This window comes from Mauremys reevesii, linkage group 6 (assembly GCF_016161935.1).
Source record: "Mauremys reevesii isolate NIE-2019 linkage group 6, ASM1616193v1, whole genome shotgun sequence".
Taxonomy (NCBI): domain Eukaryota; kingdom Metazoa; phylum Chordata; order Testudines; family Geoemydidae; genus Mauremys; species Mauremys reevesii.
Genome location: NC_052628.1, coordinates 80645033 through 80662027, shown reverse-complemented (window position 1 = coordinate 80662027; position 16995 = coordinate 80645033). Strand labels below are relative to the sequence as shown.

At 39.8% G+C, this 16995-nt stretch overlaps 1 protein-coding gene across 1 annotated transcript in view; it reads left to right on the top strand.

Annotated features, from left to right (window-relative positions):
• The first annotated feature begins 208 nt into the window (after positions 1-208).
• Positions 209-16995, top strand: part of NXNL2 (nucleoredoxin like 2) — a 31487-nt gene continuing 14700 nt past the window's right edge. The window contains exon 1 of the mRNA XM_039543095.1: positions 209-261. The gene's annotated coding sequence lies outside the window, so the exon portion shown is untranslated. The remainder of the gene's footprint in view (positions 262-16995) is intronic.

The following is a 16995-nucleotide window of genomic DNA, read 5'->3' as shown; positions in this document are numbered from 1 at the left end:
TAACAGGCAAATATGTAATACACAAAATAAGTCTAATTTAGAAAAAGTACCATAAACAATATAATATTTATCTTCTTGTTTTGTCTTTTGGATTGGAAACAGCCTTGAATATGAATGGAATTAAACAGGACAGTGTAACAGGGATTTCTGTGGCAAGACAGAGACTAGGAAGTGGAATGGAAGTGCCAGAATTCTCGAAAATTCTAAACTGCCTGATCAGTGACTACCAGCGTGGGGGCAAGTGAGAGAATAAAGGAGCAGGTATGTCAGAAAGAGGACAACCCAATTAACGGCCCCATGCACACCTCAGTAGTAAGCAAGGCTTCTGATCAGAACACAAGAGTCCCCTTAATCCCCAGGCTGGATTTGGGCAATTTGGGGTGACAGTGGCAGGGGCCATTGGAAGTCACCACCACTCTTATCTGGGCAGGATGTGGCTTACCCTATCCCAGCCCATCACTCCCTGCCTTCTGGCAATCGGGGGTCTATCCCAGGCGTTTACAGGGTATTTGCAACCCCAACCTCCCTGAGGTCCCCTTCAGATTTCTCTGCTGGGTGATCTTGGCATAGGACCCCAAGAGCAGCAGGTCTCAGAGTTAACCACTAAGATGAAGGGGCATTTTATTCAGAACCATTTCATGGTGTCAGCAGGCTCAAGCAAATATCACTGCAGCAGTCATGCTGGGTTTGTTTACAAGCATTTTTCGCAGCCATATGGGCTAAAACCTTTCATTTAAAAAAAAAAAAAAAAAAAAACCCTGAGATTCTGATGTCATCGTGTGAGCCCGGGATCCTGTGCCATAGGATGTCTTAGTGCCTTGAACATCATCTGGCTCTGCCTGACCCCATGACAGCACAGTTAAGAACTGAAACATAGATAGAATCTAACTGTGCCCCTGCAACTAGAATAATTGAAAGCATTAGTCTAGTTACCGCACTGCTACTAGGTCCTGCTGTTATGCTATACAAAGCACACGGGGTCTTTTATAGAGGAGAAGGCAAAAACGCCACATTTATAGAGAATACAACAGCATATGCTTTTTAAACACACACACACACGTCTTGCCAGTTGATGTTTATAATTACCAGTCCAGAGTCTGGATCAAGCTAGTGGCCAGCCAGATTGGTCGCAGAGGGGAGCAGGGTTCTGTCGGTCGCAATCCGATGCTCCTGGAGTGTGGCAAGACGAACCCAAAGCCCCATTGCAGAGCACCCTGTTCTTAGTCTTTTTTTCCTCTGTTGAAGTCTACGGATTTTGCTGTGTCAGTTTGTGACCGGGTTACATCTTAATTGGTGTAAACATTCCAATACACCTCCGAGAGGGTCATCCTGTCCTTTGTTTCGATTTAATCAATTGTCCTTAGGGGTGCCAGCCTTCACCTCAGGGTCATCAATTTGCCCTTCATTATGGATGTGCGTTGATGATTCTCTGATGTTGTTTAAGTCTCTTCATTCCTTTGACCATCTGGCTATAACAATGGCCTTCACACCTTATCATTTCCTGATGCATACGTTCCTCATTCACACAAACAGTCTTTTACGGTTAAAGGTATACAGCAGTTTTTATGTTGAGCAAGAAAAGGCATTGTAAATTAAGCCTTCCTATATCTTATAATCAAAACAATTTACATTGGGGTCCAGACCTTTAGTGTTCCTCTAATCTCCTTAACATAGACACAATACAAGATCCTGTCTCTTTATTTCTTTGTTTTAAGGTATGCTGGAAGGTTAAAATAAGTTATATTTAACTAGAGTGCCTAATTTGTAATACATATAGGAAACCATAGTAAACATTATAACTTATCCTAAAACAAAAGGGTGACCATAATCAGTCATAAGGATTGTTCTGGTCTGTCATTCCTTTCTGCTATTCAAAAAGTGTGGCCGGCAGGATGAAATCAAATCATACATTAATTCTCAAAGTACAATTATAAAATCCTGCTCCTATTCTGCCCGCCCTGCTACTATTCACTCTGTGGTAACCTGGTTCCCTGACTCTTGCAATTATACCATAGACAGGGCCTAATGGTCAAGTCAACCCAAAACATTGCTGGTGCCCCTCATTCTCTCCAGTATGAATCTGAGCCCAACCACAGGAGGGGGACTCAAAGGGACCTTCTTGTTTCTTAACTGTAAAACAAGAGCAGTCGTTTAAAATGCAAGTGTTTTAACAGATATCCCAGCTATAAATGGCTGAAATGTACTTTTTCTAACTATTTAAACATGATATGTTTTGGATCCATTGTTTTACATGGGATGTAATGGGAATGTTGACTGATCTTCGTAGCGATTATTCCATAATTAAAATATCTAGTCCTAAATTACTGTGGTGTGTGTTCAAATCAAACAATTAGTCATTTCTGAAATCTGGAACTGGTAAGAAGTAACTATATCTACTGTTTTCTCTAAAAGCAAATCTTAAATTTATAGCTGCGACATTCCCACTGATGGGAGAGTAAGCTTGCTAGCCTGCAGCCAGCGTAATTAAAACTAAAGGAGAAAAACAACCAAGGGAAAAATAGTCACACTTAAATGTACTATTTTTGAGCTGGGATCACACGGTCTTCTGACCCGTTTCAGATATTGCAAGTTACAACACAAGGGTCCAAAACATTTTCTCCCAGGAAATTACCTTAAGTCACCCCTCAAGTGGAAAGGTCTGACAGCTTACAGAAGAGGCAAAGGGTGCAGTCTCTTGACCCTGTGCATCCACTGGGAAGGGAACCTAGTTTACTCCGAAAAGGCTTTCTTTCCCTCCGTATTACTGCACTGGCTTCCTCTCTGCACCCCCTCTCCCCCGGACCATAGCCAGTGACAGAGACCCCCTCCCTGCAAAAACACGTGCTTCTGCACAGTACAGCAGTTGATGCTTCAAGTAGCACCAACTCCTGCTTGTTTTTCCAGCCTGAAACATGTGAGCTTTGCAGAAGACAGTATTGCAGAGGCAGCTTGGTCTCTTTCTCCACTAACCACTTCATATTCAGCAATCCGTCAATACGTGTTACACTTGAGTGTGTGTGTTTTATCTTCATCTTGCATTCATCAGTACTTTTTCTGTCTCCATAAATAACCAGGCATGAAAATTACCCCAAAAATACAAATTAAAAAGTGAAGTACTTACAAATGCTATTTGGAGGCTTGGCACCCGCTCAAGCAGCACACCTCTTTCTCCTTGGGGCTCTGCGAAACTAGGACTTTAAATACTTTGTTGCATTTTTTATTAATATAAACTCATCCCAAGCAGCTAGACTTTGAAGCCTTGCTAAAGACTATGTCTAGAGAGTTATTGCATTTTTTTCCCCAAAAAAACCCAAACACATTAAATTTACATGCTGTAGCTACAGGGGCAATCTTAACATCAGGCTTACCATCCCATCTAAGTTCACTTGAAGAACTATCATGCTCAAGAACAAAAAAGTGGTAGATTTTTGCAAGAGATCAGTGTTCCGGCAACGACAGATTCTCTGTGAATAAAGTCAACCAAATAATGATGAAGGGCGCAATAAAAACAGAAGTAGTGCTCACCCCATTCCCAAATCTTCCTGCAACAGCCACACTCTTGTTTCCCATGATCCTGCATGAGGATTTAGGCTTACTGCTGCTTTGCTCCTGTCTGATTGGTCTCTGCTTTGCCTCCTGTGAGTGTGACACGCACAGCATCCCGAGCCACTCTGCCTAATATGAGTATTCCTCTGTCTTAAACCAATACCATTCCATATAAAGCATTGTTAATGGTGTTCTTATTTAGAGAAGGAAAGGTTACAGCTTCACCTTTTTATTGTTTCTAAAGTTAATCTAACTTGAAAGGTGAATAACAAAGGAAACCCACCATGGATACTGTTTTATGTAGGTCCTATTGAAATGGTCACTCATGAGTAGAGTGGTGAGCTTCTAAGCTACATGGTAGAATTCACCACTGTACTACATTCCATCTCCCAGAGGGATGGTGCTCAGATTTCTACAATGATGCGGCAGTATACAAACCCAGATAGGTAGAGATGTACGTGTATCAATAATGTACTGATGGCGGTCTTATAAAATACACACCGTCTTTGACCTTCTAAAATACTGAATATAGCATCCTGACCTGGCCTCAGTTTTTTACTGCACCCTGTTCTCCTGCTGCCATCCATACACACATGAAACAGCAGAGATGCTTTGAACATATTGCCCTGGGGTACAATGCATGATTCCTTTAGAAGGTTTATTATTAATTGTCCATCAAAACAACAAATGATGTGCAGAATCCATTTAACAAGATTTAGTAAATCTGTTGACAATCTTATTTTATTATTTTGTACTTGAGATAATATTTGATATAGCGTTAGTCGTTCATCTGATATTCTTTTGAAGCCAGAGCTTAATCACAATCTTAGAATCTGTGAAGATTGTTTTGCATGAAATGTGTTCTCTCAACAGGATTAGTTTTGTCAAATAATTGAGTAAATGGCCTTTGCTCTATAAATTTAGCTTCTCAGTGGAGGAATAACACATTTCTGCATTATTTAATCATTGGGAAATCTAAACTCTCAACATCCAGGGATCATAATAAATTATATATATGAACACACAAGAACTGTTCTGAAGGAAAACATTTCTTTAAAGAAAATTCTTAAATGTCAATCATCCCTTTTTTTCCCCTTTGAAGACCTGAAGGGTTCTGGTCATTTCTTACCTGAATATTTGGAAAGATGTGACTCATTCCCATCTTGCCTAAAATTGAAAATTTTCTCTAACAAACACATCTAACGAAGGCAAAGATACTGAACTGCAGTTAAGTGAGCCTTTTATTTAATAGTGAGGATGAAAACATTTTGACATTGATCAGTCTTTACTAGTCCAGAGTCATGTTAACTATAATTACAGTATATCTTCACTGTGCACATTTTTATTCTACAATATAATCACCTCGTCTGCTGAAGTTAGCAAATTATATCATTACCTACTTGTTCTTGCTCTCTCTTGTCACCAAAATTCTTTTGTAAAGACAAAAGAAAAGATGTAGAAATAAAGACGTGTTGAGCCAAAAGGCCTTTTTCTGTTACCAGAACACATTACCAGTATGTTCTTAACGGGGAGGGAGCGAAGCAGACTTCTCTACGTAGTTCTATCCTAGCACATCAGCCTTCAAATGGGAGGACTACCCTCCCGCGGGTTATCAAGGTATTTTCTTCTCCATGTTCCACATAGTGTTTAATTTGAGAGGACCTACTGAGAGGACTGAGTTGTCTGACCCAACCTAATTCTTCAGCAAATGCAGAAACTACACGTGATGAAATGTTGTTAGGCAAAACTTGGAGATTATGACTGAAGTCTATATATTTAAGAAATATGAGACACGATGAAAAAGTTCAACAGATAAATTACCTGATTTAGAAACAAAGGAAGGAGAGCCATAATTTGAATATTTTTAATAAAACAAAAAGCTTTTAAAATTGATAGGAACCATATTAATTATGAGCTCTGGATTATGCAGCAAAATAGTCATATTCTGCATAATTTAAAATAATCTAATTAGAATGGTTACATTCATCTATATGGAATGTGAGCCATTAGGAAAAAATGAAATTCAGTCCTATAATACAGAGGAAAGGACTAATTTACCTTAAGGTCTCACCTACGCCAATCCTGATATTCTTTCTCAGGCAAAATTCTCATTTGCTATAAATAAAACTATATAAACAACCTTAAAAAAGGAGCCCATCTATCACTTTGGGTACCTGTGGCATTATTTAAAGGAACAATGCAACCAAAACCAGCAGCAAACCCCAGGGAAAACTCCATCTCTAAAACACCTAGAACTTTCCTCATCAGAACACCTATGCCCCCCACCCCACCCCACCAAATAGTAGGTATCCATCAGACCACGGCCTTTTCCAAAACCCTGAGGAAAAAGAGTTTTAGTAATGTAAGACCCTGTGTTTGAACCAGAGAAGAGATAGGAGCAATCACATGATAATATCAGAAAGAAATAACAGCAAATTGCTATAAGGATAAAGAGAGGAGGGGGAAAGAGAATGAGTGAAGGCAAATGAACTTGTGCAGAATTTTATGCCAGTGATTTTCCATTGCTGCAGGCACACGCGTTGTTTATTGTTGCCATGATGCTAAGGCTGTATTAAATCATTCAGAGTTGCTCCCTAATCATACCTGCTCATTGCATCAGCGTTCTTGACTTCTGAAGTCTAGCATACCTAACAGCAATTGGCAGCTTAATGTACATTAGCGCAGGACATAGTTATCGAAACGCCCTTCCTAGCCCAGGTTTTCTCTAGGGAGAAAGTGCTAACCTCAGCTAATTTCCCAAGGCTATCTTGAGGCTCAGAAAGTCAATGCTGTAATTTCAAACACTAATTAGTAGTGCTGGAAATTCAGTCCTGAGTCTCGCTATGCTTTATAAAAGTATACTACATGCTTATTTAGCCTCTGTGTATACTTTCTGATTTAAAAAAAAAAAGTTCCTTCCAACATATCAAATCCAGATGGCTTGTAAATTTTTGTAATAGCATTCTTTTCTCCCTTTCCTTACATCTCCTTTCCTCTTTTATTGTTTTTTGAATTCCATACGATGTTTTGGGGTAAAGTTAGTATGTAAGAGATGATGCAAAGTAAATACCGTAGTGCTGTCACATTGCAGAAAATCTGTTAGTCCAAAGGAATGGATGTGATTTATGTGCATTGAACAGCCCTACCGTCCTGTAGTACTTTGGCAAAGGGCCAAATCCTACAGTCCATACTCATTCCTTACTTGACGTTAATTTTTTTCCCCTGAGTAAGAGCTACAGGATGTGGCCAAAGATCTATGTTTTCCAGGGAAAGGGAATTTATACTCAGTTGACTTTTATGGATACAGTGTGTTACTCTCTCACAGTTTGAAAAAGGCTGAAAGGGACATAATTTACAAAACTTTTGCACTAGTCAATTTGTTATCTAGGAACATGGGGCTAATGTGGTGTTTACTGTTTCATGTTCAGAGGGCACCATATCTTTGTACTCATTAGACAAGAAAGTGACTCCAATAAAATTCACTAGAGAATTGCATTCTGTTTTCGTGTATTTCATATACAGCATGTGTGTCTGGCTTCCCCCCTCTTCCCTGACTGGGAAATAGTATGTCAGATGTGGCATGTACAAATAGGGTTGTGAATTTTGTATATGAGAGATGTTATTTATTTAAAATATTATTTTGCATTATGGTGAAATTTTTATATTTTTTGTCTCCCTTGTCTTTCTGGTCTGTACTGTGGTTTCTCTTCAGAGCATTGTGAACCAGTGGGCTGACTGCTGGGCTGGCACTCAGGAGACCTGCCTTCTATTCCCAGCTCTGCCACTCTCCTGATGTGTAACCTTGGGCAAATCACTTTTCTTCTCTGTGGTTCATTTTCCCCATCTGTAAAATAGGAATAATGATACTGACCTTTGTCAAATGCTTTGCTATTTACAGAAGAAAAGTGCTATGTAAAGCCTGGTCTACACTAGGCGTTTAAATCGGTTTTAGGAGCGTAAAACCGATTTAACGCCGAAACCGTCCACACTAGCAGGCACCTTATATCGATTTTAATGGCTCTTTAAACCGGTTTCTGTACTCCTCCCTAACGAGAGGAGTAACGCTAGTATCGGTATTAACATATCGGATTAGGGTTAGTGTGGACGCTGATCGACGGTATTGGCCTCCGGGAGCTATCCCACAGTGCACCAGTGACTGCTCTGGACCGCAATCTGAACTCGGATGCAGTGGTCAGGTAAACAGGAAAAGCCCCGCGAACTTTTGAATATTTCCTGTTTGCCCAGCATGGAGCTCCGATCAGCACGGGTGGCGATGCAGTCCGAAATCAAAATAAAAAAAAGAGCTCCCGCATGGACCATGCGGATGTGATCGCTGTAAGGGCAGGCAAATCCGTTCTATCCGTTCTATCAGCGCTCCGTTAGAATCCTTTTTTAAAAATCTCCAGACAGACGCCAAAGCAGGGACTCAGCGCACTGCAGCGTGACAAGCGTAACGGAAAGCCAAAGAATCAAATGGATGCGCATGGACTGGAGGACTGAAGCTATCCCACAGTTCCTGCAGCCTCCTAAAATTATTTGCATTCTTGGCTGAGCTCCAAATGCTTCTAGGGTCAAACACAGTGCCCGCGGGTCAGGGCATAGCTTGGCAATATACTCTCCGTCCCCCCACCCACCCCCAGTAGCGAAATTTACAACTATCCTCTGACGCTTTTACATGTCACCCTATCTTTACTGAATGCTGCAGATAGACGCGATAGTGCAGCACTCAACACCAACCTCCTTGCTCCCCGTCATGGGCGGCTGATGGTACAACAGATGGAAATCCATCCTCATCATCAGCATAAGCTGATCGTGCAAAATGATGGAAATCTATCCTCATGATCAGCTTCAGCTGATGGGACAAAAGGACTGGTAACCGTCCTCGTCATCAGCCTATTGGCCCTAATTTTTTCTGGTGGATGGATGGTGCAATATGGCTGGTAACCATCCTCATCATAGCAACAGGGGGCTGAGCTCCATCAGCCCCCACCCTTCATGTGTAAAGAAAAGATTCAGTTGCCCCTGGACTAGCAGTGGGATGCTGGGCTTCTCTCCTACACACTGCTTAATGTCCTGTCTGGACTATCATAGCAGCTGGAGGCTGCCTTCCACTCATTTCTCACTAACAAGTCAGTGTGTCTTATTCCTGCATTCTTTATTAATTCATCACACAAGTGGGTGGACAATGCTACGGTAGCCAAGAAAGGCTGGGGGAAGAACGGAATCAACAGGTGGGGTTGTTACAGGAGCACCCCCTGTGAATAGCATACAGATAATTTCTGCGGGCTCTGACACAGAGCAGGTGGTTCTCTAGCACACTTGCCTATATTAGGCAGCACAGATTCTATTTTTAGATACCAAAAAGGAGGGATTGACTCAGGGAGTCATTCCCAATTTTTGCGCCCCTGGCTGATCGGCCAGGGGCACTTATGACAGCAGCCAATGGTACAAAACGATGGAAGGTACAATATGGCTAGTAACCACTCTTGGCTTTTGCGCCCCTGGCTGATTGACCAGGGGCACTAGCAGCAAATGGTACAAAAGGACTGGTAGCCATGATCATCCTCAGTTCCAATTTATGGAAGGGTTTGGATGGTGCCATATGGCTAGTAACCATCTCTGCTGTCATGCAAAAGCAAAAGCATGCTTCTGTGTAGAGCTGCTGAATCGCCTCTGTGAGCGGCATCTAGTACACATACGGTGAGAGTCACAAACGGCAAAATAAGCTCCATGATTGCCATGCTATGGCATCTGCCAGGGCAATCCAGGGAAAAAAGGCGCGAAATGCTTGTCTGCCGTTGCTTTCCCAGACGAAGGAGTGACTGACGACATTTACCCAGAACCACCCGCGACAATGATTTTTGCCCCATCAGGCACTGGGATCTCAACCCGGAAGTTCCAAGGGGCGGGGGAGGCTGCGGGAACTATGGGATAGCTAGGGAATAGCTACCCACAGTGCAACGCTCCAGAAATCGACGCTAGCCTCGGACCATGGACGCACACCACCGATTTAATGTGTTTAGTGTGGCCGCGCGCACTCGATTTTATAAAATCTGTTTTACAAAACCGGTTTATGCAAATTCGGAATAGTCCCGTAGTGTAGACGTACCCTAAGAGCTAGATGGTGGTGTTACTGTTGTTGTTGTTGTTATTGTTATTGTTATGTATTATTATTTGATTAATTGACCTGTCTGTCTTGTTTTTGATCAAATATCATCATGTATTTTGTAATTCATTGAGTCTCAACTTTTTCCATACTGGGATTGCCTCTTCCATACCAGAACCATGCTCCCATCTAGCTGGGATCTGGGCAGGGCTCTCCTTCAATTTAGCAATATGGAAGGGCAATGCAGTTGTGATCCCTTACACCACTGGTAACTGACAACCCTCAGCCAGCCCTGATTGAGAACCTCTGCTATAATCAGCTCTCTAAGAATTTGTTTTGTTTGATAAATGTCTCTGTTCAAGATGGCTGCTAGTCATTCATTTTGATATTGTGCTGGTGTGTTAGGGTGTTCCCACTGACTGTCAAACCAAAGTTGCTACAGAAAAGTTTGCTTTTCCAATTTCTCACACCTCTCCAAGGGCTTGATCTAGTGTCTGTCAAAGTCAATAGACTCCCATCATCTTCAGTGGATTAGGTATGAAGTGAAGAATTGAAACATACTACTAAGGTTTCTCAGAGTGTGGATCAGTGTTGGTAGTTTGCTACACCTATATTGCATGGGCCCACATTCACGTGGCTTGGTCTCCTACCAGAGGAGGTACTGAACTTTCACCTTAAACTACTCTCTTTCTTGGCACGTACTCTAACATTCTGAACCCTCTGAACAGCTTCAGACAGCTGTCTTTTATCATCTTAGAAATCAGCCTACCAGAAGATGCTTCTTCCTCCAAATGTGAATTTCCTGCCAAAATCTACACCTGCTTGGGTCCAGAAAGTCCTAAACCAATTATATAAATAGGACACAACTTCAAAGTTTGCTATCTAAGAGCTCTGCAGAACTCTAATCAGGCACTTTTATGCCATTGGGATGGACAGAGTTCCAGTTCTTGCTCCTAACCTTACAGGGCCATGAGATTACAACCTTGAGAGTTGTGACATTTCTAGGTGTAGGAAAGTTATTTTCAGTTTTCTTCAGAGATTTTTATGGTTTCCTGAGAGATCTGTATAGTTGAACTCATGGTAACTAACACGTGAGTTTTAAAGGTGGAGTGGTACAGAAAAAAATCCCAAAAATTCTTTTAATTCTCTCTCTTAAATAATCCTAAAATACCTTTTTTTAATACTTGTGATGTACAAAATACATCATAGTGAGGCATGGGATAAAAATTTTATTGGCACTCATTTTGGAATGGCTTTACCATTCGTGCATAATATGCCCATTCCACTCATTTGTACTATCCAATCCTGTGTTCCTATATACTGCATGCTGCTTTGCAAACAAATTAAAAAGGTGCATCCCTGTTCTGAGAAGCGTACAATCTATGGCCTAATCATGTGAGCTGTCCTCTTGACTTCAGAGGGGCTATTTGCAGAGGCAAGCACTGAAAGTGTTTGCAGGATCAGGCCCTTTTATTACATGGGACACAGCAAGAGATGCCAAAAAAGAGGGTGGAGGAGGGAGTGCAGGGTAAGTTTAGAAAGCACAAGGACTATGAGTAAATTATAATATGCTTTCATTATGTACTACTTCTTAGTTCTTTAATTTGTGTGTGTGTAGTTTATAGGAACAGTAGTTTTACAAATGTAAGGGTAGGGGAATGATACCACTTAAGTGCATTGTGCTTAGGAAATTTTTAGTCAATTTTGGCCAGTATTTGCTTGCGTTTCATTTCGTCTATGTTCAAGCAGCAGGATGATTTGGCTTTAAACTGCTATCTTAGATGGGATTTAAGTTAAGATGTTACTGAGGCAAGCTGTTAATATAAATTTGACATTCCTGTTGCATTCCCCAAGTCTGGGTCCTGTTCTAGTTCCCATTGAAGTTAATGGTATAATTCCCATTGACTTCCAAGGGAGCAGGATCATGCCCACTGTGATATGAATTAGCTGAAAATATTAGACTTGCTATTATGTTAAAATAAACAAAACAAAACCACCCACCATATGGTCAACTTAATATTCAATTATTATATCTTCAAGGAAAAAATTGAAATGGCATATTTTAGGGTGGAAAGTGTCTTACGCTGAATTGTGTTAAAATCTGATATTTGCCAGAGGATTTCATTAACCAGGTATTGTTTACAAGCTTTCAGAGAGGCAGTGTCATCTCTATTCTCCTGAGGGAGGATCAGGGACTCTCTATAAATAGCTCCATGATTATGAATATGAGAGGATTAGAGAACTAAGTAAAGCAATAATGTTAATGTCCTTAATGAAAACAAAAGGGAAGAGTCCCAGACAATATTTGCCATGAACAAAGGTCAATATCATTCAATAAATACAGCAGTCTCCTGTTTTGGCTGTAAATGAAACCTCTTTGTACAAGCATATGTTAATGTCATGGAGAGTTGAGCTCAAAAGTCAACTGAGGTCAAAAGTTGCTGCAAGCTAAGGTTTTGTGACTCAGTACAGTAGGAAGATAGATCTATCTATACACAAAGAACATGAAAAGATGGGGGTTGCCATTACAACTCTAATGAGACAAATCAATTAAGGTGGGCTATTATCAGCAGGAGGGAAAAAAACTTTTATAGTGGTAATCAGGATAGCCCATTTCAAACAATTGACAAGGATGTGTGAGTAACAGTAGGAGGGAAAATTAGCATGGAGAAATAGTCTTTATTCAGGCCTAATCTGATGGTGTCCAGTTTGAAAATTAATTCCAGTTCTGCAGTTTCTCATTGGATTCTGGTTTTGAAGGTTTTTTGTTGAAGAATTGCCACTTTTAGGTCTGTAATTGAGTATTCAGGGAAATTGAAGTGCTCTCTGACTGGTTTTTGAATGTTATAATTCTTGACGTCTGATTTGTATCTATTTATTCTTTGTGTAGAGACTGTCCAGTTTGGTCAATGTACATGGCAGAGGGGCATTGCTGGCACATGATGGCATATATCACATTGGTAGATGTGCAGGTGAATGAGCCCCTGATGGTGTAGCTGATGTCATTAGGTCCTATGGTGGTGTCCCTTGAATATATATATATTCAATATATCTTCCTACTGTATTTCCCACTCCATGCATCTGATGAAGTGGGTTTTAGCCCACGAAAGCTTATGCCCAAATAAATTTGTTAGTCTCTAAGGTACCACAAGTACTCCTCATTCTTTTTGCTGATACAGGCTACCGTGACTACCACTCTGAAACTTTAAACTAGATCTGTCAAGTGATTAAAAAAAATCGTGATTAATTGCGCTGTTGAATAATAATAGAATACCATTTATTTAAATATTTTGGATGTTTTCTACATTTTTAAATATATCTATTTCAATTACAACACAAAATACTAAGTGTACAGTGCTCACTTTATTTTTATTACAAATATTTGCACTGTAAAAAACAAAAGAAATAGCATTTTTCAATTCCCCTAAAACAAGTGCAATGTCTTTAGCATGAAAGTTGAACTTACAAATGTAGAACCATGTACAAAAAATAACTGCACTCAAAAACAAAACAATGTAAAACTTTCGAGCCTACAAGTCCACTCAGTCCTACTAATTGTTCAGCCAATCGCTCAGACAAACAAGTTTGTTTACATTTTCAGACAATAATGCTGCCGCTTTATAGTTTACAGTGTCACCTGAAGTATGCCCATTCATGCTTCAAGCACCATTCCAGAGGACACATGCCCATGCTGATGACAGGTTTTGCTTGATAATGATCTAAAGCAGTATGGACCAACACATGTTCATTTTCATCTTCTGAGTCAGATGCCACCAACAGAAGGTTGATTATATATTTATTTATTCATTTATTTTGCAGTTTGGGTTCTGTAGTTTTTGCATCTGAATGTTGCTCTTTTAAGACTTCTGAGAGCATGCTCCACACCTCATACCGCTCAGATTTTGGAAGGCACTTCAGATTCTTAAACCTTGGGTTGAGTCCTGTAGCTATCTTTGGAAATCTCAGATTGGTACCTTTGCGTTTTGTCAAATCTGCAGTGAAAGTGTTGTTAAAATGAATAACGTGCTGGGTCATCATCCGAGACTGCTATAATATGAAATATACGTCCAAGTGTGGGTAAAACAGAGCAGGCAATGTACAATTCTCCCCCAAGAAATTCACTCACAAATTTAATTAATGCATTATTTTTTGAACGAGCATCATCAGCATGGAAGCATGTCCTCTGGAATGGTGGCCGAAGCACGAAGGGGCATATGAATGTTTAGCATATCTGGCATATAAATATTTTTCTTTCAGGTGACATTGTAAATAAAAAGTGGGCAACATTATCTCCTGTAAATGTAAACAAACTTCTTTGTCTTAGCGAGTGGCTGAAGAAGTAGTAGGACTGAGTGGACTTGTAGGCTCTAAAGTTTTACATTGTTTTGTTTTTGAGTGCAATTATGTAACAAAAAAAAATCTACATTTGTAAATTACACTTTCACGATAAAGAGATTGTACTACAGTAAAATACTGTTTCTTTTTATCATTTTACAGTGCAAATACTTGTATTAAAATAATATAAAGTGAGCACTGTACACTTTGTATTCTGTGTTGTAATTTAAATCATTATATTTAAAAATGTAGAAAAAATCCAAAAATATTTAATAAATTTGAATTGGTATTCTATTGTTTAACAGTGCGATTAAAACAGTGATTAATCATGATTTTTTTTTAATCACAATTAATTTTTTTGAGTTAATCACATGAGTTAACTGCAATTAATCAACAGCCCTACTTTCAACTTAACTTTTAAAAAGAACAAGCTGGATCTACAGGATAGTCCTAGCCACATAGCCCTCCAGACCGGGTATAAAACAATTACCTTTATTATTCCCTTTGTTTTCCATACATACAAAGCAACCATCTATGTTCAGCCCAAATTGACTTTTATTTTAGATGAAAGAAAACAAAGCCAATTTTTCATGAGTGATTCTCCTCTATCTAGGCTGCCGCAACTCTCAGAACAAACTGGTTGTTCCCTTTGCACGCAGAATTCCAGCAATTTACAGTTGTGGAACTCTGAAAACAAAAGCATCAGTGTCTTAGCTACTTACACTACAAATTTTAAAATTCCTTCTACTGCTTATTATGTCTTATTTACCAGCTAGCTCAGTGTGGGTACTTGTATGTAGAAGGCATGATAACTCAAACCTCTTTCCGCCCCACTTATGTGGCAGCTATGTGGGAACTCTGCCCTGCATGACCAGAAGAAAGGAGTGAAGAGTTAGAACAGTTAGTCTACAGTATTTATTCCCCTCCCATGACAATGCAAAAAAAGAGCAGCAATCACTCCTCTTCCACTTTGCAGAGGTGGGTTGGTTGTTGGAAAACTGTGGTGTCCATTGCTGGTAGGACAGGTCAGCTAGGTGCATGGGCAAGAGTAGAAGAACCCACATAGAGCCTGAAATCAATAGGGTTTTCCTTGTCTGTCTCCAGGCTACTAGGGCATATGGCCACGATTCCCAATTTGCTCCACAAACCATCTCCTGTGGAGACAGTGTGGCAGATTGGAGGCTTTGAAAGAAATGTGTGTTTCAGAGGTTGAGCTCCCTTTGGGCTGTTTGAAGCTCAAGAAGAGCACATCGGCCTTGATCAGCTGCTCCATTCTTCCCGTTTTTGTGCTAGGGATGAAAATGTAAAGAAACTGGAAAAAATAGGGCAGTCAGAAGTTTGGAGGAGTGAAGAACGTATGGCATGGGAGAGCTACTTCATGTTATCAAGTTCTCCTTTTAAAATCACTGTTTTCCATTGGAAGCACTAGTAATGCCTTATAGGGTTAGAGGTTTATGGTCAGAAAAGTAGGATGCTTGGTTGTCAAGAGTCTGGCAAACTAGAGAACTATGCTTGAACTCAAAACATTTCTAACCACCTAATAAATTATTTTTCAGCCATAGTGGTGCATCAGCACAGTAATTAATGATTAGTCACAAGTGCTTGGAAAGAAACTGCACTGATGACTAATTTGTGTATCTAAAACCTCTTATCAAAACAAAATATTGGCTGTAGCCTGTGTGGATTACATTTGCTATAAAGGGGTGAACTTCGGCATGTAGAAAACAAGCACCAGCTCTATCAATAGTGTGCTGAGTGCTACATGGCTCTGGTAACAGATAAAAAATGGTGGGGGAAAAACATCAAGAGATGAGGTCTCCTTAAATCAAAATGACACTTTAACATCATTTGTTTAAAATCTATGTAATACAAACCAACACAGTTATCGTTGATGAACAGTATCAGGAATGTATCACCATGTTTCCAAAATTATGACTTGGAGTTGCCCTGACATTTTCAAGCTCTGAAAGAGACCACCTTGCTTTTCTCTTGCACTCAGAAATGGTGGTAGCACCCTCCAGAGAAAGATGTGTGGCCATCCTTTCTCAGCTTGAATGTTGGGTCAGCCCAGTGAAAGGCCTTTGAGAGAACTAAAGGCGGAAAAAAGGAAATCCTAGAAGATCTCTCCAGAAGTATTTAAAATATTGCTTGATCTCAGCTCAGTTTGTGCATACAGTAGAACCTCAGACATCTTGGGAATGGAGGTTGTTTGTAACTCTGAAATGTTTGTAACTCTAAACAAATGTGACCTAAACCTTATAACATGTAGGACACTGACCCCCCCAAAAAGGAAAGAACAAACAATAGAAGGGAAAACTTGAAATGAAGTTGTCTTTTCCATATGTAACGTTTCTGTAATAGTTATGATATCCATTATACATGATATGATAGTACCTGCTTTTTGTAGAATGAAGTACACTTAGTTCAATTATCTTTATTTTAATCTAACTTGTGATCAGGTTCATTTGTGTGAGAGCCTCTGAAATGTTCACAGAAATGAACATATCGTATGTATCTTATGAGGCAATCAGAACAATCAAATTATTTCATATTTCATTAAATTTTAGAAGTCAGGATCATGCTGTAGCAGATTTTTACTTTGATGTCTCATATGTAGGTTGCACTACATTAAGCAGAACAAATTAGAAGTGTCCTCAATCAAGATATAATTGCTTAGTTCTCAAAATGTGGTGATGGAAATGTATATTGATGATCTTTTGATTCATATGTTAGGATCAACAGGAACAACTGACCCATTATTCAGCCCAAGCATATAATAGTCTCATTTTTTGTTCCAAGAATCCCTTTTTCTCCCCTCTCTCTATTCATGTGCAAACTGTGTAAAGAGTGATCCATTATCTGCATATATAGAATCTGTTATATAATAGAACCCCATTGTGCTAGGTGCTGTACAAACACGGAACAAAAAGAAAGCCCCTGCCCCAAGGAGCTTACAATCTATGTAGTCAGGATATATTTTTAAAGCAATGTATTACATTGAGCCTGAA